This window comes from Macaca thibetana, chromosome 13 (genome assembly GCF_024542745.1).
Source record: "Macaca thibetana thibetana isolate TM-01 chromosome 13, ASM2454274v1, whole genome shotgun sequence".
Lineage (NCBI taxonomy): Eukaryota > Metazoa > Chordata > Mammalia > Primates > Cercopithecidae > Macaca > Macaca thibetana.
The window spans coordinates 64,019,684-64,044,830 of NC_065590.1; the positions used below are offsets into that span (position 1 = coordinate 64,019,684).

General features: G+C 48.7%; 1 long non-coding RNA gene and 1 other non-coding gene across 2 annotated transcripts; both read left to right on the plus strand.

The window, feature by feature from the left end:
* Window positions 1-1,863: 1,863 nt before the first annotated feature.
* Window positions 1,864-17,438, plus strand: LOC126934206 (uncharacterized). Its single transcript, XR_007718869.1, has 3 exons — window positions 1,864-2,514; window positions 6,532-6,614; window positions 16,988-17,438. It is a non-coding gene; the product is annotated as an uncharacterized LOC126934206 (long non-coding RNA).
* On the plus strand, window positions 13,243-13,349 carry LOC126934611 (U6 spliceosomal RNA). Its single transcript, XR_007719062.1, has one exon. It is a non-coding gene; the product is annotated as a U6 spliceosomal RNA (small nuclear RNA).
* Window positions 17,439-25,147: the final 7,709 nt, after the last annotated feature.

The window sequence follows — 25,147 nt, forward strand, 5'->3', positions numbered from 1 at the left end:
TCTGTGGTTGAGCATCTGATGTCAGAAGCATGACTCCCAAAGAACCTGCTCAATGTACCCTGGGGAAGAAGGCAACTCAACTCAACCCAATCCAACTGAACCCAATTCAACTCCACCCAACCCAACTCAACCCCACTCAACCCAACTCAACTAAACTCAATTAAACTCAACAAAACTCCCATTCATTCACTCTATGATTTAACTAGTATGTACTAGTCACCAACAATGTGTCAACCACTGTGCTAAGTGCTGGGGATGCTGAAGAGAGCAAATAAGACACAGCCCTGCCCTCATGGAGCTTCGAGTCTGGTAGAGGCACTTAAGGGCACATCACAGGTCTGTGTCTCTATTAAGCTCATAGGATGGCCAAGGGAGGGTAGGGAGAGGAAAGGCCGTTACCCCTGTGGTCTCAGTGGAGGGACAATATTCAAATATACAAAACACTCAGAGAATAAGGCAATGTTTAGTAAGTCCATTGTTGACTCCGGTAACCACCAGCTGTGCTTAACCACTAACTAACCTTGAAAAAAAAACTTTTGGCTGGGCGCGGCTGCTCACCCTTGTAATCCCAGCATTTTGGGAGGCCAAGGCAGGCAGATCACTTGAGGTCAGGAGTTCAAGAGCAGCCTGCCCAACATGGTGAAACCACGTCTCTACTAAAAATACAAAAAATTAGCCAGGTGTGGTGGTGTGCACCTGTAATCCCAGTTACTTGAGAGGCTGAGGCAGGAGAATAGCTTGAACCCAGGATGCAGAGGTTGCAGTGAGCCAAGATTGTGCCACTGCACTCCAGCCTGGGTGACAGAGTGAGACTCTGTCTGAAAAAAAAAAAAAAAAAAAAACCAAACAAAACAAAAAAATTAGTTCTGACATAAGTGTACTGGACTGGAAAATCCATGTGGACTCTGCCATCTTTCTTGGTTTCTTCTTCCATGTGGCTACCTACCCCCTTCTCTTCTTCCTTCCACCTCACTTAGAGCTAGAAACCTTACATGGCAAATGATTGGATTCTAGGTTTGATTAGATGCCTACCATTTACAAAGTGCATTGCTAGCTGCAGTAGGATTCAGAGGTAAACAACACTGGCCTTCCCCTTAAGGACGCTGAGCCTGACTTGGGTTCACAAATTGCTATGACAGAAGACAGTGAAAGAGGCATGCATCTTTGGACTGCATTTTACCAGTTCAAATATTTTATTTTTAATAATATGAAATTCACAGATCTTAGGTGTGCATTTCCAAGCATTTTGAGTGTGAGTGTGACTGTGTGTTGCAGGGGGAAGGTAACCGGAGAGCTGAGTCCCTTCCCTGGGTATGGGATTTGTAATATCGGTGCCATGATGTTTCGGTGTGTCTGCTGCCTACTGTTTTGGTTTTTAAATTTCAAACTTCAGAAAGGTAATAAGACTATATAAGGAATTCCTATATACCCTTTCCCCAGATTCACCAATTATTTACATTTATGAAATCATTTGAGAAAAATTTAGAGACATATTGCCCCTTTACCCTTAAATATTTCAGTTTATATTTCAAGGACATTCTTTTACATAGTCTGGCTTCCTCTTAGCTGAGCCTTGGTCATCTCATTTTCAGACAGTATTGGGTCATTCTATATCTTAAGTAAAGCTGATTTAATGGGAGACAGAGCTGGATTGGTTTTCTGCTTGATGCTGTGCTGGTGGCCTGGCTGCTGGGGGCTGCCTAGGTCACAGGGTCCCCCTGGGAAAATCTGTTGACTTCCGCGGCTGTGCTTGAGTCTGCTTGTTACTGGACAGCTGGTCTGTCCCCTTAGAGGCTTGGCTGAACTCTGTGCTCTCCTTCCCTCTACTTTGTTCTCGAGTTTTCTGCACATTCTTCCACCCACAGATGTGAATGTCATGTGATGTTGGCTTTCCAGTGTCTTGCATGGCGTGGTAGCAGCAGAAATGAGCTTGGCTGGGCACCCTCTCTGGGCCTTGGAGGACAGCCTGGGCTCTTCTGAAAATACAGGCAGCTTCCTTTCCCTGACTCGCCTGGAGGAGCAAGGCCCTGTGGTGCGGTCTGGCTCTGAGGCCTGTGGCCCTGCTTGGGACTGGCAGTCTTAGGTTGAGAGAACATTTTCCAGAGTATAGCCGAGGGACAGAATGTCTCAGTAAGACGGGCTTGGAGGGGCAGGGTTTTGGAAAGGCCTCTGCTTGTTCTGGGAGGTGTTCAGGATGCTGAGGTTTTGGAAATTCATGGCGGCTCTTCACAACTGCTCCCAGCTTTGGGAGGAGGAATAGACGGGTGCTCGTTTCCTTGGGTTCAGTGGCAAAGGTGAAGCCCAGCACTGCCGACCTGGGACCTGGGCCTCTCCTTGGCCTGGGGAGGACACTGGACTTTGAAGAGGAATGCAGCCTAGAAGGCCTGGACCCTGGAGTCATGAGATGCTGCTCCCATCCAGTAAGCCCTGGCTGGAGCTCTGCTGGGCACTGACCCTGGCATAAAACCAGTGGGGCCTCTGGGCCTGCACTCAACCGTGCCTCTGATGGAGCAGGTAGGAGAACCCCCCGCAAATCCACGAGGCAGAGAAGAACACGCTGGAGGCATTTAACCAGGCAGACAGGTCTCCTGCAAGGAGAGGCCAGGGAAGGGAGAGCTCAGACGCCCCGAGCTGCCAGGGAATGCTTAGGGGAGGAAGTGAGGCCTGAGACCCCCTTTCTAGCACCCTCTCCCTTCTTCTGTTCTGCTTTTGTATACAACCAACATGCCCACGGTCCAGTTCCATCTCTGTTCTGTGATCTTGGACAAGTCTGTTTATCTCCTTGGGCCCATTTCCCGCCTGTGAAATGGGACGTGGAGCACTGGAGCCACCTTCCTAGGACAGTGCTGAGTGGTAACCAAATGTTGGCGGGCTTCAGAGGCGCTTGGAGAGCTTAGGAAAATGCAGATGCCTGGAAAGTTGGGAGCCTGAATCCCCGGTGGTGAGGCCCAGGCGTGTGTAGGCAATGCTTTCAACCAGCTTTCCTGGTGGTCCTTGGAGCGGAGCTGGGTTACTGTGGAGGCACCACATCCCCCGCCCCTAAATTAACTGCAGGCTCCTCGTACCCAGACTCGGGCCTTTATTCCTGGATGCATTTTTCCCGGTGTCCGGGAGGGCCTGGTACAGGTGGGGGCACCCGGGCCTGGCCACTGGGCCGTCCACCGGCCCCTCCCACCCGGGAGCCGTGCCACGGCCTGGGCAGCCTGGTAGCAACCCCCCTCCTTCCCTATGAGCCAGCTTCAATGCCCCGCATTACCATTTCCATGGCGCCCTCCTCCAGGGCCCCATGGAAATCACGAGGCTTTCTGAGGAGTCGTGCAGACTTCAGAAAAGACCCCGGGCCCCCTGCCCACCCCAGCTCCCTGGCCGCTCTAATCCCGCGCGGGGCGCGAGAGACAGAGCTCCCAGTCTCCTCGCGGCCCGGCCGGGCGCTCATTCTCCCACAGAGCTGACGTTTCTCTGCGGCCCAGCTGGCTGCAGTTTTTAGAAATAACAATATCCCCGGGGGGAGGAGCGGCGGGGTGAATGGGCGCCTTTGTCCCGGGCCCTGTGAAGCCCGATTAATTATGCGCTGCGGAGCGCGGGGAGCGCGGCCGCCGGGGCCCCCCCTGGGCGGCTGAAAGGCCCGGGCTTGGGAGCGCGGCCGCCGGCTCCGCGCCGCCGCACAAAGGGCCCCGAATTAGAGAAGCGGCAATTACCCCGCATTTTGTATGTGCCCTTGTCTTGCTGACACTGTGGACGGCCCCTCCCCGGGCGGCTGCACTTTGAGGATTTTCAAGCCCTTTCTTGGTTACCAGGGGCGACTGGGCAGAGGGGCTGGGGGCTTGGGGAGAGGGGGAAGCGCCAAGGGCCGAGTGGGATCGTGTGCAGTAGGGGGCGTCCCGGGGTGGGGGGCAGGGAGCGGTGTGTGGGTATCGCCCCTGGGGACCTGGGCCTCAAGTCTAATGCTCTCTCCAAAGCTGGAGCCCGTTCAGCATGCAGATTCCAGGGCCTCGCCAGAGAGGACTCCCTGACTCAGTGAGTCTGGGGCGCCCAGGAAACTGCATTTTACCAGTCTAAATATTTTACTTTTAATAATATGTAACAAAATATAAGATATAACAGGGAAATGAAATACACAGATTTTAAGTGTGCAATTCCATGTCACCCACATCCCATCAAGATATAGAACAATTCCATCACTCCACAAAGTACCATGGATCCTCTTTCCAGTTTCTCGACCCCACTGCTCATCCTCCCAGGTAACTACTGCTCTGATTTCTAGCACCATTCCTAAAGTTTCATCTGTTTTTGGACTTCATGATAAATGGAGCCATAGAGTATACATTTGTTTTGTTTCTGACTATTCTCATTTGGAATCATGTTTTTGAAATCCATTCACGTTGTGTGTATTAATAGTTTAGTTTCTTTCTTTTGATTAAACAGTTTTTTTGATCCATTCACCTATTGATAGACAGACACCTGGACTGTTTCTAATTTTTGGCTGTTATAAATAAAGCTGCTATGATCGTTTTGTATGAGTCTTTTTTTATGTGAACATGTGTTTTTATCTTTTGGGTAAATGTCTAGGAGTGAAATTGCTGGGTCATAGGGAAGGTATTTAGCTTTAGTAGATTCTAAAGTGGCTGTATGATTTTGCATCCACACCAGCAATATATGAGGGTTCCAGTTGTTCTACCTTTTCATTAGCACTTGATATTGTCAGTCTTTGTGATTTTAACATTCTAGTGAGTGTGAGGTGGTATCTCACTGTAGTTTTTTGGGTGGGTGATTTTAATGCATGAGTTCCAAGGATTACACTTGGAGAAAACTCCTGTCTAGTCCAATCCTTGCATTTGCCTGCAAGATCCAGCAGAGGTAATGTCCTCCCCAAGGCCCACAGCTGGTTGAGCAGAGGCAGGATAAGGACACAGGACTCCCGTCCCAAGCTAAAGCTCTCTTCTTGGTATCATGCTACCCCTTTGGCCTATACCTCCTGAGCTTGTGTGTATGAAGCATGAATGGTGCTCTGCCTAGGGCCATTCAAAGTGGACCTGGCAGGACACTTCTGAAGAGTCTCCACCTGCCACCCAAGCAGCAGCATCCATGGGACTCAGGTTGAGAGACTGGGCTTGGCCAGGTACATGTGGTGTGCACGCGAACATAGGAACAGGGGTAGGAAGCTGCTGGCTAGCTACCCTTGACTCTAACTCCCAGGACACAGACCTGGCTTTACTGCTGTCCACCACCTTGCCATACATTTGAAGAGCCAACTTACGTGAAAGCCTAAACCCTGAGAGTTCCTCTGCTTCAGGTACTCATGGGGGGCTTTGCATATTTTCTGATCAAACACAGAGAAGATGCTTGGTGGATGGGAAAAAGAGAGCAGGAGTCCTGGGGCTTCCAAAGTCTTCCTTTATCTGTAAACATTGTCCTATGTGTGCTTTTTTTTTTTTTTTTTTTTTTTTTGAGATGGAGTCTCACCCTGTCACCCAGGCTGTAGTGCAATGGCGCGATCTCAGCTCACTGCAACTTCCGCCTCCTGGGTTTAAGCAATTCTCCTACCTCAGCCTCCCGAGTAGCTGGGATTATAGGCACACACCACCATGCCCAGCTAATTTTTTGTGTTTTTAGTAGAAACGGGGTTTCACCATGTTGGCCAGGCTGGTCTGGAACTCCTGACCTTGCAATCAGCCCGCCTCAGCCTCCCAAAGTGCTGGGATTACAGGCCTGAGTCACCGCACCTAACCTCTACGTGTGCTTTTTAAGACCCTCCAGAACCTGGCCTGACCTATCCTTGTTGCCTTGTTTTTTCCTGCCTTCACCTCACACGTGCTGCTCCAGTAATAGTGGACACTGGTCTATTGTTGTTCCCCCACCCCCTCCCATCCCCATCAACACAGGTGGTGGGGATTGTGTTTTCCAAAGATGACCGCACCACAATATATCTTACAACCCACATGCTCTTGCAATGTGACTGACACTCCTCCCACTGAGAGGAAGGGGGTCTCTGTTTCCTTAATCAAATTGGGATAGGGGCTTGAGACCGCTCTAACCAACAGACTATGGCAAAAGGGATGATTTTTGATGCTAAGTCATATAAAAGCTAAAACTGCCACCTAGCTCTCTCTCTCTTCTTTGGGATGTGTGCTGTAGGAATCTAAACACTGTGCTATGGAAATGCCCAAACTGGCCCACATGGAGAGACCCATGTGGAGGAGATCTGAGGCCTCCAACCTGCAACCAGGTTCAACCACTAGATTTGTGAGTGAATGAGCTTTTAGATGATTCCAAACCCCAGCCTTCAGTGCTTCCAGTGGAGGCCCCAGTCAACAGAGAGCAGAGACAAGCTCCTCCTGCTGTGCCCTGTCTGGATTCCTGACCCTGACTTGATACCAAACATAATTAAGGGTTGTTTTATGCCAATATTATGATAATTTGTTACACAGCCATAATGACTGGAACACACACAAGATTTCTTGCTTCCTCCCCATGTTAATTCATATTCCCCTTGTTCCAAGCCCAGCTCTAAGCTTAACTCTTCTCTTTCAGGTTCAGCTTGGTTGTGACCTCTGCTGGAAGCCCTCCCTGGCCCCCCTGTGCACTGAGCTGGCGGTTCCTCCTCTGTGCCCCAGGTACATGCTCAGATCTGTGTACCCTCCACCTTGTCCTCCAGCTTTGTGTTTGGATGTTCACATTCCCCATGAAAAAGGCCCCCTGAGTGCTGGCACAGTGCACGTTTCCTCTCCAGACTTCTATGAACCTGGCACATAATTGTTTGCTGAAAGATGGCATGTTCCTAAAACAGAGGAAGTGGAACCTGAATAAAGCAAAATCCAACTTCCCACTCCCTGCTCTCACTTCCTCTGGGACAGGCCTTGAGCAAGAGAGACAGAAAGAACAAGAGATGGTGTTTCCCTTTAATGGGATTTCAGTCTGATCAGGGAGATAGTAACAGAAAGACTAGATTAGACTAGTGTATGATTAAATGAGATTTGCCATCCCCAGAAGAGGGAGAGATCTGCATGGAACAGGGTGGTCAAGGCAGGCTTCCTGGAGGAGGCAACGACTTGGATTTCATAGTACCAGAGCTCCAGGATAGATCCTCCTCTGATTGAACTCCCCATTTCTTTCCCACACCCCAACCTTCCCACGTTCCCAGCTGAAGGGGTGTGTGTGTGTGCGCACATATGCATGCACACATGTACACATGTGGTTGGAAAGGGGACATTAGTATCCCTCTCCTAGGATGGAGTCTCAAGGACAGACCCGTCATCTCCTCAGTTTGCCTCTCTCTCTCCCACTTCACCTGGGGAATGGAATAAGAATGGGATAAGTATAATACAATGGGGCGAATGCAGAACCAACTAGATGTACACCCAAAAATGTGGATGGACCTTAAAACAGTGCTGCCTGAAGAAGGCAAGAAATAGAATGAAATCTGCAGCACATCATTCATATAAACTAAAAATACATGTGCACAGAAAGGCAACTTTTTTTTTTTATTTTGAGACAAAGTTTCGACTTGTCGTTCAGTCTAGAGTGCAATGGCACGATCTCGGCTCACTGCAACGTCCACCTCCTGGGTTCAAGCGATTGACCTGCCTCAGTCTCTAGAGTAGCTGGGATTACAGGAGCCCGCCACCATGGCCAGCTAGTTTTTGTATTTTTAGTAGAGACAGAGTTTCACTATGTTGCCCAGGCTGGTCTTGAACTCCTGACCTCAGGTGATCCACCTGCCTCGGCCTCCCAAAGTGCTGAGATTACAGGCATGAGCCACCGCACCCAGTCGGCAACATATGTTTTATAGAGACACAGACAAAGATGTGATGTCAAACACACTAATGTGGTTGCCTCATTCATAGATGGGGGACTGGGCTGGTGAATGAGGATTAAAGAAATAAATAAATAAAACAAGAGAGGGTCTCTGTACAGAACGGTGATGACAGCGTGCCATCGAGGAGAATGATGAACTCAAGCTTTTGCACCTGAGGGCCAAACAAAATGTCAAAACCAAAATCACTCTTGGAAATGATGCCACCAACTTTAGGATGGCACTCATATCTGTGTGAGTGGGAGAGAGAAGGGATATGGGGCAGGGATTTGACTGTAGCTGTAATGTTTTATTCCTTTGAAAAATATAAGGTAATCTGAAGCAAAATGTTAATATCTGTTGAATCTGGGGAGAGGCTATGAGGGTTTCTGTTAAACCATTTTGTGTACATTTTAAATATAGTCATGCATGGGTTAATTATGAGGAATAAGTTCTTACAGATACATTGTTAAGCAATTTTGTTATTGTGTGAACATTATCGAGTGAACTTACACAAACTTAGAATGGAATAGCTGACTACACACTTAGACTATATGGCCTAGCCTATTGCTCGAAGGCTGCAAACCCTTACTGTATGTTACTGTACTGAATAATGAAGGCAAGTGTAACACAATGGCAAGTAGTTGTGTATCTAAACATAGAAAAGGTACAGTAGAAATGTGGTATCATAGTCTTATGAGACTACTATTGTATATGCGATGCTTTGTTGACTGAAACATCATTATGTGGTTCATGACTGTATATCATAATTAAAAAAAAATATTTTAAGAGATTGCCAATCAAGACACTACAAACTAATTTTGTGGCTTTTGCCAAAATTCATTTCCTTCTTTCTTTTTTTTTGAGACAGGGATCATTCAAGCAATCCTTCTGCCTCAGCCTCCCAAGTTGGTGGGACTATAGTCATGCATGCCACCACGCTCAGCTAATTTTTTTTTTTTTAATTATCGACTAGAGATGGGGTCTTGCTATGTTGCCCAGGCTCGTCTCAAACTTCTGGACTCAAATAATCCTCTCGCCTTGGCCTCCCAAAGTGGGATTACAGACGTGAGCCACCGTGCCTGGCCCTGGCTTAATTTTTTATTATTTTTGTAGTGACAGGGTTTTGCTATGTTGCCCAGGCTATCTTGAACTCCTGGCCTCATGTAATCCTCCTGCCTTGGCCTCCCAAAGTAGAATTCATTTCTGATGTTAGGTTGGCCTCTGAACAGTTTTACAGAGCTGAATGCTCTAGTCTTCTGTGACACGGTCTTTTTTCTTTTCTTTCTTTTTTTTTTTTTTTTGAGACAGAGCCTCGCTCTCTTACCCAGGCTGGAGTATAGTGGTGCAATCTCCACTCACTGCAACCTCCAGCTCCTGGGTTTAAGCAATTCTCCTGCCTCAGCCTCCCGAGTAGCTGAGACTACAGGCCTGCGCCACCATGCCAGGCTAATTTTTGTAGTTTTAGTAGAGATGGGGTTTCATCAGGTGGCCAAGCTGGTCTCGAACTCCTGACCTCAAGTCATCCACTCACCTCAGTCTCCCAAAGTGCTTGGGATTACAGGCATGAGCCACCGCACCCGATGACACAGTCTTAATAAGGAGAAGAATATGAAGAATTTGACTTTTTATTGATGCTAAAAGCATTAATAAACAAGAGCTTTGAAAAAATGTGGAAAATGGAAAATGTCACTGCCTGCTGTTTGTAGGGTGAAATCAAATGGCTAAACAGCTATAGGAACATTTTGTTCCCACTGGTTGGGTCAGATCAACTTCCCAGGACTTTGTGGGAAGCTCACAAATGCTAGACAATCGTACTGCACTGCTGTAGGAATTCTTGGAGGGCTGGAAGGCTCACAATTAGGGCCTTTTCTCTGGGCACGAACCTGACACCCATGGCAAGGGGGCTGAGCAGTTGTCGATGGCATAGATGCTACATTCTGTGACTCCTCCTGGCCCTGGCCATGGCTGATTGGTATAGAGGGTCAAAGCTGGGCCAGTCAGATTATCTCTCTCGAGATTCTGGAATTCTGAACTGGGGCGGAGATGGGGAGCTGTGAGAACGCGGTTGCTTTAATGGGAATGTTCTGGTGAGGAGATGCATTGACTCCAGATGCTTACATCCTTTCCTGAGGCTCAATTGTTCAACCTTTTCTTGAAATTTAATAAATCCATTATTGTGATTTGTCAGGGCTGATTTCTATGACTTGTCCTATGGAGTAGGTTACTATATTTTTGTCTTCTCACCTTCCCCTGGTGCTGCTGTTAATACATATGGTATCTTTATTGAGTTAGAAAAAGATGCCTGGCTCTGGGTGGACAAGCAAGAAAAAGTTTTTCTTTCCTCCAGGCAGACACAGTCCCTCACCAGGGTGGAAGGTGTGGCTGGTGGAGTGCAGGCTGGGTTTCAGGCCATACTCTGCTCACTTCCTTGGCCCAGTCCTTTTGTGCAACACACAGATGACATCTCCATTTATGGCGGTCTTACACCTGTCCACCATGTGCTTTCAGGATGATCTATCTTCTGCAGCTAAGCGTCATTCAGAATATGAAGGGATATTCCAGACAAGATTCACGGGACATGGTCTATCATGCAAGTCCCATTCTGGACTTTAAGGCTCATGACAAAGATGTTCAAAGTCAAACCTGCTCGAAGTCAAGACTTAAAGGAAATGTAGGAAAACTCTCTGGCCTGATAAAGTCCACAGAAGCCTCATCTTCTTCTGATGAATGATCTTCAGGCTTGAAAGGATGCCTTCCTCCAAACAGGCTGGCAGACATTCTTGAAATGTCAAAGGATAGGCCAGGGGTGGTGGCTCACACCTGTAATCCTAGCACTTTGGGAGGCCAAGGTGGGCTGATTGCCTGAGCTCAGTAGCTCAAGACCAGCCTGGACGATGTGGTGGAACCCCATCTCTGCTAAAATACAAAAAATTAGCCGGGCATGGTGGTGCATGCCTATAGTCCCAGCTACTCGGGAGGCTGAGGCGAAAGAATCACTTGAGCCCAGGAGGCGGAGGTTGCTGTGAGCCGAGATTGCACCACTGCATTCCAGCCTGGGTGACAGAGTGAGACTCCATTTCAAAAAAAAAAAAAAAAAAAAAAAAAAAAAAGAAAGAAGAAGGAAAGAAAGAAAGAAATGCCAAAGGATACTCCTCCATCCCCCTGTGAAAAAAACTAGTAGTGAGAACGTAAGACCAAGAGCACAGGAACAGATAACAAGGAGGTGTCTGAAGGCCACAGTGAGAGTGACATGGAAACCAGCCAAGGCACTGATGGCCATGGGAAAAAAATGATCTCAAGGAAGAGATAATTCCTTGAGAGGAGGCTGCTCCAGCTCGGATTTGTTCATTCATTTTACAGTCAGGAAGCCACTCCACCCCCAAAGAAGGTAATATGAGTCCTACTACCTTTCTGAAAGGAAGCTGGGTAAGAAAAGCAAGATGGTAACTTTCCCAAGTCAGGGAACCCCTGTCTCCCCAACTTCTGAATCATGTAGACCATTTGTGTCCACAACTTACAGGAGGCAGTGTAGACTAGCAGTTGAGAATGTGAGTCTAGAATCAGAAGGCCTGGGTTCAAACCTCAACTCCATCACTTTCCAGCTATTTGGCCTTGGACATATTACTTAAACTCTTGTGTGTTTTAAAACATGTACACAATCCTTTGACTCTTTTCCCATCAAGAAGTGGAGCCTATGTCCCCTCCCTTTGCAACTGGGTGGAAATGTGGCAGTGCCTAGACAAATAGAATGTGGCAAAAGTGGCACTGTGTAATTTCCAAGGTTAGGTTAGAAAAGACCCTGCAGCTTCTGATGATTCCTTTAGGGACACTTGTGTGGGGAGGCTTCAGCTGCTGTGAAAGAAACTCAGCTACCCTGAGGCTGCCTTGTAGAGGGACTGCATTTAAAGTGAGAGATTCCTGAGAAGCCCCAGTCATCCAGCCCCAAGCAGTGTGAACCTTCTAGTCTAGACCCCAGCATTTGAGCTGACCTCAGCCCCAGCCACCAATTGACTGCAAACTCATGAGACACCCTCAATGAGAAGTGCCTAGCTTAGTCCCCGTCAACCCTCACATTTCATGAACAAAATAAATGATTGTTGTTGTCTTAAGACCACTGTTTGGGGATGGTTTCTTATCATGCAATAGATAGTTGATGCAGACTTTTCTACAACCTGGAGATGGAATGCTGCCATCACAGAACCTAAGTCATGTGGCTTTAGGACTGGGAGATGGGCAGAGATTGTAAGGACTTTGAGGATATTGTCGATGGAAGTCTGATAGTTCTCAAGGAAGTAGCTGATGAGGGCTTAAAGGAAAGTAAGAAAATGTTATTGGAAGCAGAAGGAAAGGGGACAAACCCTTATTATGTAGTGGAAGAAAGTTAGCAACATTGTCACTCGAAGCTATATGAGCAATAGAAAATGTGCCTAATGAAGGCCAGACATGGTGGCTCACACCTGTAATCCCAGCACTTTGGGAGGCTGAGATGGGCAGATCACATGAGGTCAGTAGTTTGAGACCAGCCTGGCCAACACGGTGAAATGCCTTCTTTACTAAAAATACAAAAATTAGCTGGGCTTGGTGGCTCATGCCTGTAATCCCAACTACTTGGAAGGCTAAGGCTGCAGAATTGCTTGAGCCCAGGGGGCAGAGGTTGCAGTGGGCTGAGACTGTCCCACTGTCCTCCAGCCTGGGTGACAGAGTGAGACTCTGTCTCAAAAAAAAAGAAAAAAGAAGAAGAAAATATGCCTAATGAACTAATGGTTTGGGCTAAAACAATTTTTAAGCAGACTGTTGAAAATGCTAGTTGGATTAGAAAATGCTAGTTGGGCTGGGCGTGGTGGCTCACACCTGTAATCCTAGCACTTTGGGAGGCCGAGGCAGGTAGATCACCTGAGGTCAGAAGTTCAAGACCAGCCTGGTCAATATGGTGAGACCTCGTCTCTACTAAATATACAAAAATTAGCTGGGCATGGTGGCGGGCACCTATAATCCCAGCTACTCGGGAGGCTGAGTCAGGAGAATCACTTGAACCCGGGAGGCAGAGGTTGCAGTGAGCCGAGATCATGCCATTGCGCTCCAGCCTGGGCAATAAGAGTGAAACTTCATTCCAAAAAAAAAGAAGAAAAGACAATGCTAGTTGGATTATTTTAGCTGTATATGATAAAGACAGAGAAAGATGAGTTAAAAGGAAGCTTTAACTTTCAAGCAAAATTTATAAAATATATAAAGGAGTCAGGGGCTTGCTGGGTTTGAAAATAAATCTGGTTCTCATTCTCAGCCTCCCAGATGGCAAAAGATTCTCAAAGTATGAAAGGGCTTCAGGACAAAGATAAAATCCAGAGTGGGACTACAAGAACCTTTGTTAAAATCTCAGAAATATCTAAGGCTTCATAAAATATTTTGAATACACAAAGGCCCTCTAAGTATTTCAAGAGTGTGCCTCAGTGCTCGCTTCAGCAGCACATATACTAAAATTGGAACAATACAGAAAAGGTTAGCATGGCCCCTGTGCAAGGATGACATGCAAATTCATGAAGCATTTCCTATTAAAATAAAAACAAATTAAAAATAAAATAAAAAAGAGTGTGCCTCACAGATCCTCTTCATTAAACAACAGGAAGTATCCTAAGTAAATTGTTTTACATCAGCCTCACAAGAAGAATGTAGAGAATGTTTTCTTGATGAAATGTGTGGTTATAGCTTTTGACTAATAGGGTGAGCCCCAGTAAGATTCATGGGAAACCCACACAGTTTTTAATATAATTATTTTGTCAGAAGCACCACCAGCTTGGGCAAAAAGGGTCAGAATAGTATGAAATGAAAAAAGGCTTTTGGACCCCCAAAATTCTATAGGAAGGAAACAGGCTGAAAACTACTCAGTTGGAAACACCAGATGTATTAGTCTGTTTTCACACTGCTGATAAAGACATACCTGAGACTGGGCAATTTACATAAGAAAGAGGTTTAATTGGACTTACAGTTCCACATGGCTGGGGAAGCCTCCCAATCATGGCAGAAGGCAATGAGGAGCAAGTCACATCTTACATGGATGGTGGCAGGCAAAGAGATGATGAGCTTGTGCAGGGAAACTTCTCTTTTTAAAACCATCAGATCTCGTGAGTCTTATTCACTATCACAAGAACAGCATGGGAAAGACTTGCCCCCAAGATTCAGTTACCTCCCACCAGGTCCCTCCCACAACATGTGGGAATTTAAGATGAGATTTGGGTGGGGACACAACCAAACCATATCACCAGCCATTTTTTATAGAGAAAGAAGGATGATTCAGAAGGTAGAACCAAGAATCTAGAGAACAGAGCCAAAAACCACAAAGAATCATTCCCAGGCAGTAGGACTGAACCCTAATCAAGAAATTGGCAATACAATATGAGCCTGAATGGATTTCAGAATTGCTATGGACCAGTCATGGCTGTGTGCCTCCTTTCCCCTCTCTTGAATAAGAGTGTTTATAGTGGCTACGCTATGCCTATCTCATCATTGGATGTTCAGTGTGTAAATAGCAGATAACTTTCTTTTTTTTTTGACACAGCGTTTCACTCTTTTTGCCCAGGCTGGAGTGCAATGGTGTGATCTTGGCTCACTGCAACCTCCGCCTCTTGGGTTCAAGCGATTCTTCTCCTGCTGAGTAGCTGGGATTACAGGTGCCTGCCACCATGCCCAGCTAATTTTTATATTTTTAGTAGAGACAGAGTTTAACCATGTTGTTTAGGCTGGTCTTGAACTCCTGACCTCAGGTGATCCAACTGCCTTGGCCTTCCAAAGTGCTGGGATTACAGATGTGAGTCACTGCGCCTGGTCCAGTAGCAGACAACTTGTCTCTTTAGTTCACAAGTCTCTGAATAAAGAGGAATAGTACTTAAGGAAATGTGCCTGAGAAATTGCATCTGAGGAACTCCCTCCATACCTGGATGGTTTATATAATGGGACCCTAGACCTTTCTAGCCTAAATCTGATGCCATAATAGATGAGAGTTTGGGGGATCTTTGGAAAAGAATGAGTATATTTTGTATGTGAAAGGAATGTAAATAACTTATGTCCAGGTGATAGACTATGGTGGTTTTAAATATGGCTCAGATTGTTGACACATTTCCTATCAAGAAATGGAACTGTTTCTCCCTCCTGCTGTACCTGGGCAGGTCTTTTTGTTGTTGTTGTTGTTGCACTGAGTCTTTGTTTTTTTTTTTTTTAATACTTTAAGTTCTAGGGTACATGTGCACAACGTGCAGGTTTGTTACATATGTATACATGTGCCGTGTTGGTGTGATGCACCCATTAACTTGTCCATTAGGTATATCTCCTACTGCTATCCCTCCTCCATCCCCCCACCCCACAACAGGCCCTGGTATGTGATGTTCCCCACCCGGTGTCCGAGTGTTCTCATTGTTCAGTTCCCACCTATGAGTGAGAACATGCAGTGTCTGGTTTTCTGTCCTTGTGATAGTTTGCTCAGAATGATGATTTCCAGCTTCATCCATGTCTCTACAAAGGACATGAACTCATCCTTTTTTATGGCTGCATAGCATTCCATGGTGTATATGTGCCACATTTTCTTAATCCAGTCTATCACTGATGGACATTTGGGTTGGTTCCAAGTCTTTGCTATTGTGAATAGTGTTGGGCAGGCCTTTTTAACTGCCTTAACAAATAGAATGAGGTATAAATGACACTGCATGGCTTCCAAGTTCTGGGTTAGGAAAAGTGACTCCGTTTCTGTCTCTCTGGATATGTGCCTTTGGATCACTGAGTGACCATGTAAAAAACTCCAGCAATAGCCGGGCAAGGTGGCTTACGCCTGTAATTTCAGCACTTTGGGAGGCCAAGGCGGGTGGATCACCTGAGGTCAGGAGTTCGAGACCAGCCTGGCCAACATGGAGAAACCCTATCTCTACTAAAAATACAAAAAAGGCGTGGTGGTGGGTGCCTGTAATCCCAGCTACTCAGAAGGTTGAGGCAGGAGAATTGCTTGAACCCAGGAGGCAGAGGTTGCAGTGAGCCGAGATTGCGTCATTGCACTCCAGCCTGGGCAACAAGAGCGAAACTCCGTTTCAAAAAAAAAAGTCCGGCTATCTTGGGGCTACCATGTTGGAGAGCTCATGTGGAGAGCCACATAGATAGAGAGATGCCTGAAAGACCCTGGCTTTCGCAGCCTCCGCTTGTTTGTGTCCTCCCAGCCCAGGCGCCAGACCTGTGAGTGAAGAAGCCTTGAAAGTGACCCCAACCATGCCGGGCGCGGTGGCTCACGCTTGTAATCCCAGCACTTTGGGAGGCCGAGGCAGGTGGATCACCTGAGGTCGGGAGTTCAAGACCAGCCTGACCAACATGGAGAAACCCCGTCTCTACTAAAAATACAAAATTAGCCGGGGTGGTGGCACATGCCTGTAATCCCAGCTACTCGGGAGGCTGAGGCAGGAGAATCGCTTGAACCCGGGAGGCGGAGGTTGCGGTGAGCCGAGATCGCGCCATTGCACTCCAGCCTGGGCAAAAAGAGCGAAACTCTGTCTCAAAAAAAAAAAAAAAGAAAGTGACCCTATCCTCAGTCACAGTCTGACTACAACATCATGAGACCCCAAGCCAGAACTTCCCAGCTGATCCAAATAAACCACGAATGATAATAAATGATTATTGTTGTTTTAAACCACTAAGTTTGGGGGTGGTTTGTTATTCAGCAATAGATAACCTATTTTCTAAGTGATCTAGAAAATAGGACAAACAATAACACCTACTTCAAAGGAGGGAAAATGAATAAGGAGTAAATGAGTTAGACGTCATAAAGCACTGAGCTCAGGGTCTGGTATGCAGTAAACTCTCAATGAATGTTATTTACCCTTTACAGAGCTTCTCAGTGGCTGGTATCCTGAATGATAGTGAGTCAAACAAAAGTGGTGTTTACTTTAACTATACTCTATTTAAGAAGCGACTATGTGCCTGACAGTGAGTGTCTGTTGAATAAATGAAAAAAGAAAATGATTTTCTGTTTTGCGGGGTGGTAGCTACTCTCCAAAGATGGCCCTGGAGGATATTCATTCCCTTGTAGGGTTCGCTCCCATGCTGAATCTGGTCCAGGCTTGTAACTCACCTTAAGCAGGAAGATATGGCCAAAGTGGTGCCATGCCATTGCCAGGCCTAAGCTTTAATAAGACTTGGTGACTTCCACTTTATTACTTCTAGGAGCTGTGATGTAAGAAGTCTGGATACCCTCTTGGAGAAATCCACATGGAGAGGAGATGTGGAAAAGCCACATGGAGAAGGAGGGGCCCATAGAGGACAGAAAGAGAGAAGGAATCCCAGCAATGCACTAGTCCCAGCCGAGCCCAGCCTTCCGGGTCCTTTCCAGGGTGCCCGACATATAAGGCCACCATCTTGACTCAGCCAGCCCAGTCTAGCTCCCAGATGACTTCAGTTCCAGCTGCCATCTGGCTGCAGCAGCATAAAAGTCCCTCAGTGAGATCAGTGGAAGAACTGCCCAGCCAACTTATAAAGCTGTGAGAGATAATAAATGTTTGTTGTCCATTTTAAGCCACTGCATTTTAGAGTGGTTTGATACATACAGGTAGATAACCAAAAAGTAAGTGCCTAGGACAGTGCCTGCCATACAGCAGGCATTCAATAAATATTGACTGACTAAATGAATGAACCTCTTCGTTCTCTTGCTGTCAAACCTTTTCTGCCTAGGTCTGGGCCTCCTGAGATGCCCTCCTCACCTGCTGCTCACCCCTCCTCTTCTGCCTTGCCCATGTTCCCCATGGAATAGGGGACTAAAGTAAAATGGGTGCTCCTGTTGGGCTCCCAAGTGCACAAAACCCTGAAACAGGTCTCCCTTGTGAGGAAATTCCAGGTTGTAGGTATAATGGAGGCAGGTCCCTTTAAGTTTGTTAAGAGAAAAGAGAAGAGAGAATCTGTTCTGGCTCTCTCTGGGGTTTGAATTCCAGCCTCTCCAAGTCCTGACTGTGTGGCAATGAACTGCTGATTCAACCAACTTCCTTATCCGGAAAATGGGTTCAATATCAAGGCCTTAGTGTAAAAAAGTAACCATGATGTCCTTGGTACAGCACCTGGAGTGTGGGAGGTGCCATGGGGCCATTAGTGTGTCTGCAACGTGGATGAATCTCATAGACAGGATGAACTAGGTAAGCTGGTTGTGAAAGCACATACTGTTGGTGATTCCATTTCAATGAGGTTCAAAAAGAGGCAAAATTAATTGATGGTGAGAGAAGTTCAAAATCATGGTCACCTCTGAGGGGGATGAATATTGACTGGGAAGGGGATCCAGGGAATGTTCTGGGGTATTTGCAATGTTCTACATTTCATCCAGGTGTGTGCATATATGAAAGTTCATCAGGTCACACCATTAAGACAAGTGTGTTTTATTGAGTGTGTTATATCTCCCTAAAGAAGTTGGAAAAATGTGGCCGGGCGTGGTGGCTCACGCCTGTAATCCCTGCACTTTGGGAGGCCGAGGCGGGCGGATCACGAGGTCAGGAGATCGAGACCATCCTGGCTAACACGGTGAAACCCCGTCTCTACTAAAATACAAAAAATTAGCCGGGCGCGGTGGCGGGCGCCTGTAGTCCCAGCTACTCGGGAGGCTGAGGCAGGAGAATGGCACAAACCTGGGAGGCGGAGCTTGCAGTGAGCCGAGATGGTGCCACTGCACTCCAGCCTGGGCGACAGAGTGAAGACTCCGCCTCAAAAAAAAAAAAAAAGAAGTTGGAAAAATGTTTGCTGTCTTCCCTTCATGCAGGAGTGATCTTCAGGAATTTTCCAATTCTAGGGCCTCTTGCCCCTCGTGGGCTGCCTGTCCTGCCCCCTCACCACAAGTCTGCCCTAGAGCAGCTTCGGCAGTGATATCTTCCTACATTGCATGAATTGGCTGGCCCTGCCCAGCCTGGCCTGGGGATCATGTTGAGGGATGCATTAACCTGCTCCTGAGAGGGCAGAGTAGCTGGGCTGGGGGTCCTCGATGCCTCTGGGGGCTGATGAGTGGGAAGGAGGTCTCACCTCTATACACAGGGTGTCTGGCTGTGTTGGAGGCCAGGGGTGTTTGGAATAAGCAAACAACAGCGGCACATCCTTGGCATGACGGGCCTGGTTCCTGGAAGGTGAGCAGGGAGGGGTGCTGCTGAGGGTGTCCAGGCTGGGCTGAAATGAAGAGCTTGTCCTGCTCACAACCCTGCTATTTGGAACCTGGAGCCATGACGTCCCTCAGAGTTTCCATTCTCTGTGCTGCAGCTGTTGGTTACGTGTTTCATTCAAAATGCTTTGCAGGAAGCAGCAGGTTTTACATTCCAGGGTTTGTAGTCATTTTTTCTCTCAGAGCTCTCGGGCTGGGATTAGAATGTTCTTCAAACCACACTGTCCTCGGCTGGACTCCCAAGAGGAAGTGGGTGGGGCTCTGGGGAAAGAGAACATAGGCCTAAATTCAGGGATGGAATAAAAAAAGATTGGCCAGGCGCGGTGGCTCACGCCTGTAATCCCAGCACTTTGGGAGACTGAGGTGGGCGGATCACCTGAGGTCAGGAGTTCGAGATCAGACTGGCCAACATGGTGAAACCCTGTCTCTACTAAAAATACAAAAATTAGCTGGATGTGGTAGTGGGCACCTGTAATCCCAGCTGCTTGAGAGGCGGAGGCAGGAGAATCGCTTGAACCTGGGAGGAGGAGGTTGCAGTGAACTGAGATTGCACCACTGTATTCCAGACAGAGCAAGACTCCATTTCAAAAAGAAAAAGAAAAAGAAAAAAAGATTAAGGCCAGCACAAGTAACTCCTAGAGGGTTCAGCTGAGTTGAGGCCCAGGTATGGTGAGGGGTAGAAAGGTGGTGGGTGGTGGCTCTTGCCCTCCCCAGCCTTAGGCCAAGGAGAACGCAGAGCCTCTCGTGTGTGCATGCACGTATGTGTGTGTGGTGGGGGCAGGGGGGTGTGAGACAGAACAGCGTCAGTGCTGGCCTTTTATCCTGATGGACACACTCATGCAGCTTCTGTCTGTGGTCACTGCTCTTGGGCTGAGGAAGAGAGTGACACAGGTGTCACTTGCTGAGGGGAGAGTGGGTGACGTATGCTCAGGTTTGGGGCAGGCAGGGGAGTACATTAGCACATGGACCACATAGATACATGGATCCAGACAAACAATGACGAACATTTGCTAGAGTGTCTGCTATGCTCCTAGCACCAGGCTGGGTGTTGGGAATAATATCACAGGTACAAGACAGACTCCATGGCTGCCATCACAGAAAAGCCTGGCAGAGATGGCCTGGAAGGTGTCCACTGAGATAAGGGAGGGAGAACAGATTAAGGCAGTGGGGGTTGGTAGGGGCCAGGCTCCAGTGGACAGAGATGGGAGCAGGTGAGTGTAGACGGCTGTCGTAGATCCCGGTAAGGGGTGGTACCCAGAGAGTGTGAAGGAAGGGCAGAGCCCAGGAATGAACTTGCAGCAGGTGTGGAATGGCTGAAGATCTGGAAGGTGAAGGCGATGGACAGGATTAAGTCTTGGGGTCCTGAGACAGGGCTCCCTCTCTAAGTCATGAAAAGCCCAGAGGTAGGCTCAAGAGGAGGAGGAGAAGGGGCAGGGGCCACAGGCAGCCATCCTTAATCCAGTGCCACCCTTTCCTTTGCAATCCTGGGGCAGAGGGAAGGGAACCCTCCCTAAGGGTTATACCCTCATTAGACTCTAATGAGAGCCTAAGTCTGGCACTTTAGAGGTGACAAAGCACTTTTGCTTCCCATGTAGGCAGAATTCTAAATATGGCCCCCAAGATTTCCATCCAAACCCCTGAACGTGATGAGACATCAAGCCCCCAATCCTGTGAAATTATATGGCAAAGGGATTTCAAAAACATCATTAAGGATAGAAATCAGTTGACTCTAAGTCCAAGAAAAGAAAGATGAGCTGGTAGGGGCCTAATCTAATCACACGAGCCCTTTAGAAGCAGAGGGTTTTCTCTGGCTGGGGGCAGGAGAGGAAGTCACAGATGTGAAGTGTGAGGGAGGGTTCGATGCATCTTTGATGACTTGAGAAGGTGGGGACCATGTGGAAAGGACCCGAGAGAGAGCAGCTTCGAGGAGCTGATAGGGATCCCTGGCTGACCGCCACCTCAGTCCTGCAACTGCAGGAGTGGAATTCCATCACAACCCGAATGAGCTTGCAAGGAGATGCTCTCCCAGAGCTTCTGGAAAAGAGCTTCTAATAGGAGCCAGCCAGCTCACACTTTGATTTTTAGCTTGTGAGACCCTGAGCAGAGACTACAGCTGAGCCCACCTGGACTTCTGACCTGAAGTGTGAAATAAGAAATGGGTAGTGTTTAAGCTGCTAACTTTGTAATAATTTGTGATTCAGCAATAGAAAATGAATATACTCCACTTTCTCATTTCACCCTAAGAAGGTCTTTGGGAAGCATCTGATGACTCTCCCTTTGCAGATGGGACAGGCTAAGTAAGGCCCTCAGTTTACAGGTACCCGGCTGGGGCTCAGGGCTGAGCCTAGCTGATTTTTTGGCATCACAAACACTTTTCCCACCTGAACGGCCACAAAGGAACCACAGGCACTCAGCCTTGGCCAGGAGTACCAGAGTTGGGGGACCCGCTTCTCACACTCCCCTTTCTAAGACGCACCCTAGCAGATGTGATCCTGCTGGAGCCTGCGGGGTGCAAAGCCATCCCAGCCCCGCCACCTCCCTGGAGAAGAGCAGAGCTCTTGGCAGAAACCAGAGAAGGGCAGTGACCTCAGCCTCCCCCTTCCTCTCAGATGACAAGTCTGGGCTCTGTTAAGGCAAGAGACAGGAACTGAGATCCAAGGAGCCATGAGGTTCGGCTTCCCCTCCTCCACATCCAGTAAAAAGCATTCTCTGACTTGTTGGGATGGGGATTTTTTAAATTTTATACTTGCTTTCTGAATCATTTGTTGGGCACAGTCGGGCATCTCCTGGGAGTCCAGAAATGTTTGCAGGGAGGGAGGTTTTGTTCCTGCTTTATTGATTAAAAAGCCCTAATAAAGGTTTTCTCATTCCTGCAGAGGCCTTTTCTAAAAACCTCCTTAATTCTTCCCAGATGGTGTCCAGTTCTCCCTCCCCAGCAGGGTGGGGCCTCAGAAAGTAGGAGGGCTTTGTGTCTGGCCGACTGGGGATCTCAGCTCTGTCACTTAGTCCCTGAGGGGTGCGTGGGGGCAGGCAACCTCCCCAAGCCTCAGTTTCTTCAGGAGTTTCTAAGATGCAATAAGCCAACAGATATGCACAAGGTACCTGGCAGGCAAAAAGGAGGCACTCACTATTGCTTCCTTACCCGCGTCCCTGACCACAACACAAGAACTACCTTGGACATATTTTTCCGACAAAAGAAAACAATTTTGATTCTCACGACAGGCAGGCCTGGTCGGCCAGCAGCAAGAATCTTCTGTCAGCGAAGTTTGCCTTTGTGCTCCACCTTCCCGAAGCTACTTCCTCTGTCTGTGTAGCATTTCCTTCTTTCCAGCCCTCCCTGCTCAGATCCTAGGCCCTGGGAGGGGGGGATGCACTGGAAACCTCGGCAAGACTCTTTCAGTTCAGTGTTGCAGAGGGAGGGCAGGGTTGAATGGTGGAATCCCAGGCCCTGGGGCAGATGTGCCAGTGTGGGAATATTTTCGGGCAGGGGACGAGGATATTGCCAAGGTCCCTCCAGGTGTCTGTCGGGTGGGGACCAAAAGCAGTGGTTGTGCAAGCCTCTCTCCTGCTTGGGTTTCTCCTGACTGTGTATTTGCAGATTTGGAGGTTTGAGCTGAATCCTCTTAGATGCGGCTTTTGCTGTCTTTGACATACGAGAAAAATCTGCTTGACTTCAGCTTTTCAGAGTTTCCACGGTGAAGCCTGGGCTGAGCAGGTCCTGGGGGCAGAGTTTGGGAATGTGGGAGTGGTCATGTGTTTGTCGGGGTGAGGGGTGAGAGGAGCTTCAGGGTCTGGGCCTCAGAATAGTTGGCCCCATGACAAGAAGATTGGAGGGTTGGTGAGGCTGTTTTCTCTGCTGTTCCCCGTGGCTTCTGGGGTGTTCTGGGACGGATGGTATTTGAGGGCCAGTGTAAGTCCCAGGGATTTGGGAGTAAAGCTAGTGCCTCTTGGGGAAACCTTCCAGGGCAGAGGCTGAAGGAGGTACTGGGATATGAGGGGGGTGTCCATGCACTGGGGCCCTATGCTCGGACTGGGATTTTGAGGCCAGGGCCCAGTACTGCCCTCAGCTGCCTCCACCCTCCTCCCCTGAGCTGTGGGCTTCGAGCTGAGCCAAGCATAAAACAGACAGCCTCTCTCTGCTTCTCCGTCCCCACCCCCATCCTGACGGAGTCTGGTTTTCATCACTCATTAATCACTGCAGCTTCCCACAGCCTGTGTCTGTCTGTCCACACTCACCAGCCCCCTGGGCCCTGGGGGAATGGATAGACAGACAAGCAGATGGTCTTTAACTTGGGGAAATTTCGGGTCACATTGTGGGCTGCTCCCTCCCCCAGGGCAGGGGAGAGGCCTGCTTCCTGGGTTGTTAGAGGTCACCCCTACCCCCAGCCCGGCCTGAAGCTGCCAGTCCGACCCACCTCACCCTGGCAGCAGGCGACAGGGGCCATTAGTTGTCCTGTTCACCAGGAAGGAAATGGGTTGGAGGGCTGAGGAATTCTAATTAAGCTTCCCCAGCTGGCAGGCCGGCTGGCGGGTGAGAGCTGGCACCTCCACCCCGCTAGAGTCGGTGCCAGCCCTGTCCGGCCTGGCCCGCTTGGTGACCACCTGCCGCTGTGGGAACCCCGGCCTTGGGCTGCCTCGCAGAGCCCCTGAAGATTCCCAGGCACTGGGGTTCTTGGCCCCTGCCAGCCCCCGCTGCTCCCCTTACATCACCTCTCTGCTCTTGTCCTCCCTCCCCTTCCCCTTGACCTCACCACCTTGACTTATCTGAAAGAGATGGGGCCTCCAGGGCTGCACTGCCATGGGTGACCCCACCCACCAGCCTCTCATTGCACCCCGCAACCAACTCTGGACTCCTGAGTACTGATCTGGGTCTGCTCTGACCCCTCTGTCAAGTTGGAGCTACTCACAGCCTCTCTAGGCCTCAGTTTCTCGGACTCTAAAGTGAGGTGAAAATTGCAGTTCTGCTACATCTCTTAGGGTTACCCTCCTGTTATGACTAGCTAGAATGCCATTGATTGAGGGTCTGCTGGGTGTGGAATATGATGTGCAACTGGTGGGAAAGAGTACCAGGTGCCCCAGGTAGGGTGCCGAGGGTCACCCTTACTGTTATCCTCATCCCAGGGCCATAACATCCCTGAATTTGACCACAGAATTTGCCTTCTGGGCCCTCCTGGCTTTTGTATACATTTCTCTAGGACCTCCCTGCTGACCTCGGCCTCGGCCTCTCCTGCCTTCCAAGAGGATTTGTCTTTTAAAATAGGAGACTAAAGAAAGCAGCGCTTGTCCCACAGAAAAAGCATTCTCTAAAAAAAGCATGAGGTTTTACCGGTGGGACTCCAGGGGCTGCTGTAGTTGAGAGGTGGACATTCTAGGTGAGGCAGGGGGTGTGGAGGGAGTGTGTGTTTCAATTAGGTGGCTGCCAGCTTACCTTACCTTGCATGGGGCGGGGAACCCCAACCGCTACACTGGAACTTTCCCCCTCTCAACCCTGGACTTGTCCCCCTCCCGAAATGTCCCTTATGGGAACTGGGTACACAGTGGCCATTGTGGTGTGGGAGAGGAGGCAGGCAGTGGCAGTTAAGAGGGCCACTTTTGGAGTGTAACAATTTTGGGTTTGAATCCCAGCTCGACCATTTGCAAGTTGGATGACCTTGGCCTCTGTTTCTTCATCTATAAAATGAGGATCATAACAGTACAGCCTACCTGGTGGGGCTGTCAAGGATTAAGTGATATAATATGGGTAAAGTGCTTGGTCATGGTGCCTGGCCAGAGAGGGTGCTCCATACATGGTGGCTACAGTGCTGGGAAGCCCTTAGATCTCCCAGGTACCATGGCCTGCCTACCATGCAGGGCACTGACTAAGGGCTGGTGGGCAGCACAGCCTAGGGCTGGGAGTGGTGGTGGGGAGTGGCAGGCAGCCATGGGCTCCCCAGTGGTGGCCACAGCAGAGAGCTGGAAATGAGACCAAGTGTGGTCTTTCCTCCCTGGTCCCACGCTCTGTGGTCCCCCAGAGCTGTGTCCCTGGAACCCAGGAGCCTCCAGCTCTGGCTACACACCAGCCTTTCCTCATGCAGGCCTCTGTCTTTACAGCCTCCTGTTGGCTCATCTGCCCTGGTGGGTGGGAACAGCTTCACAGAGGATCAGAAGATGACATGGATCCCCAAATGGTTTCCACTGGCGCCAGAATGCTGCATAGC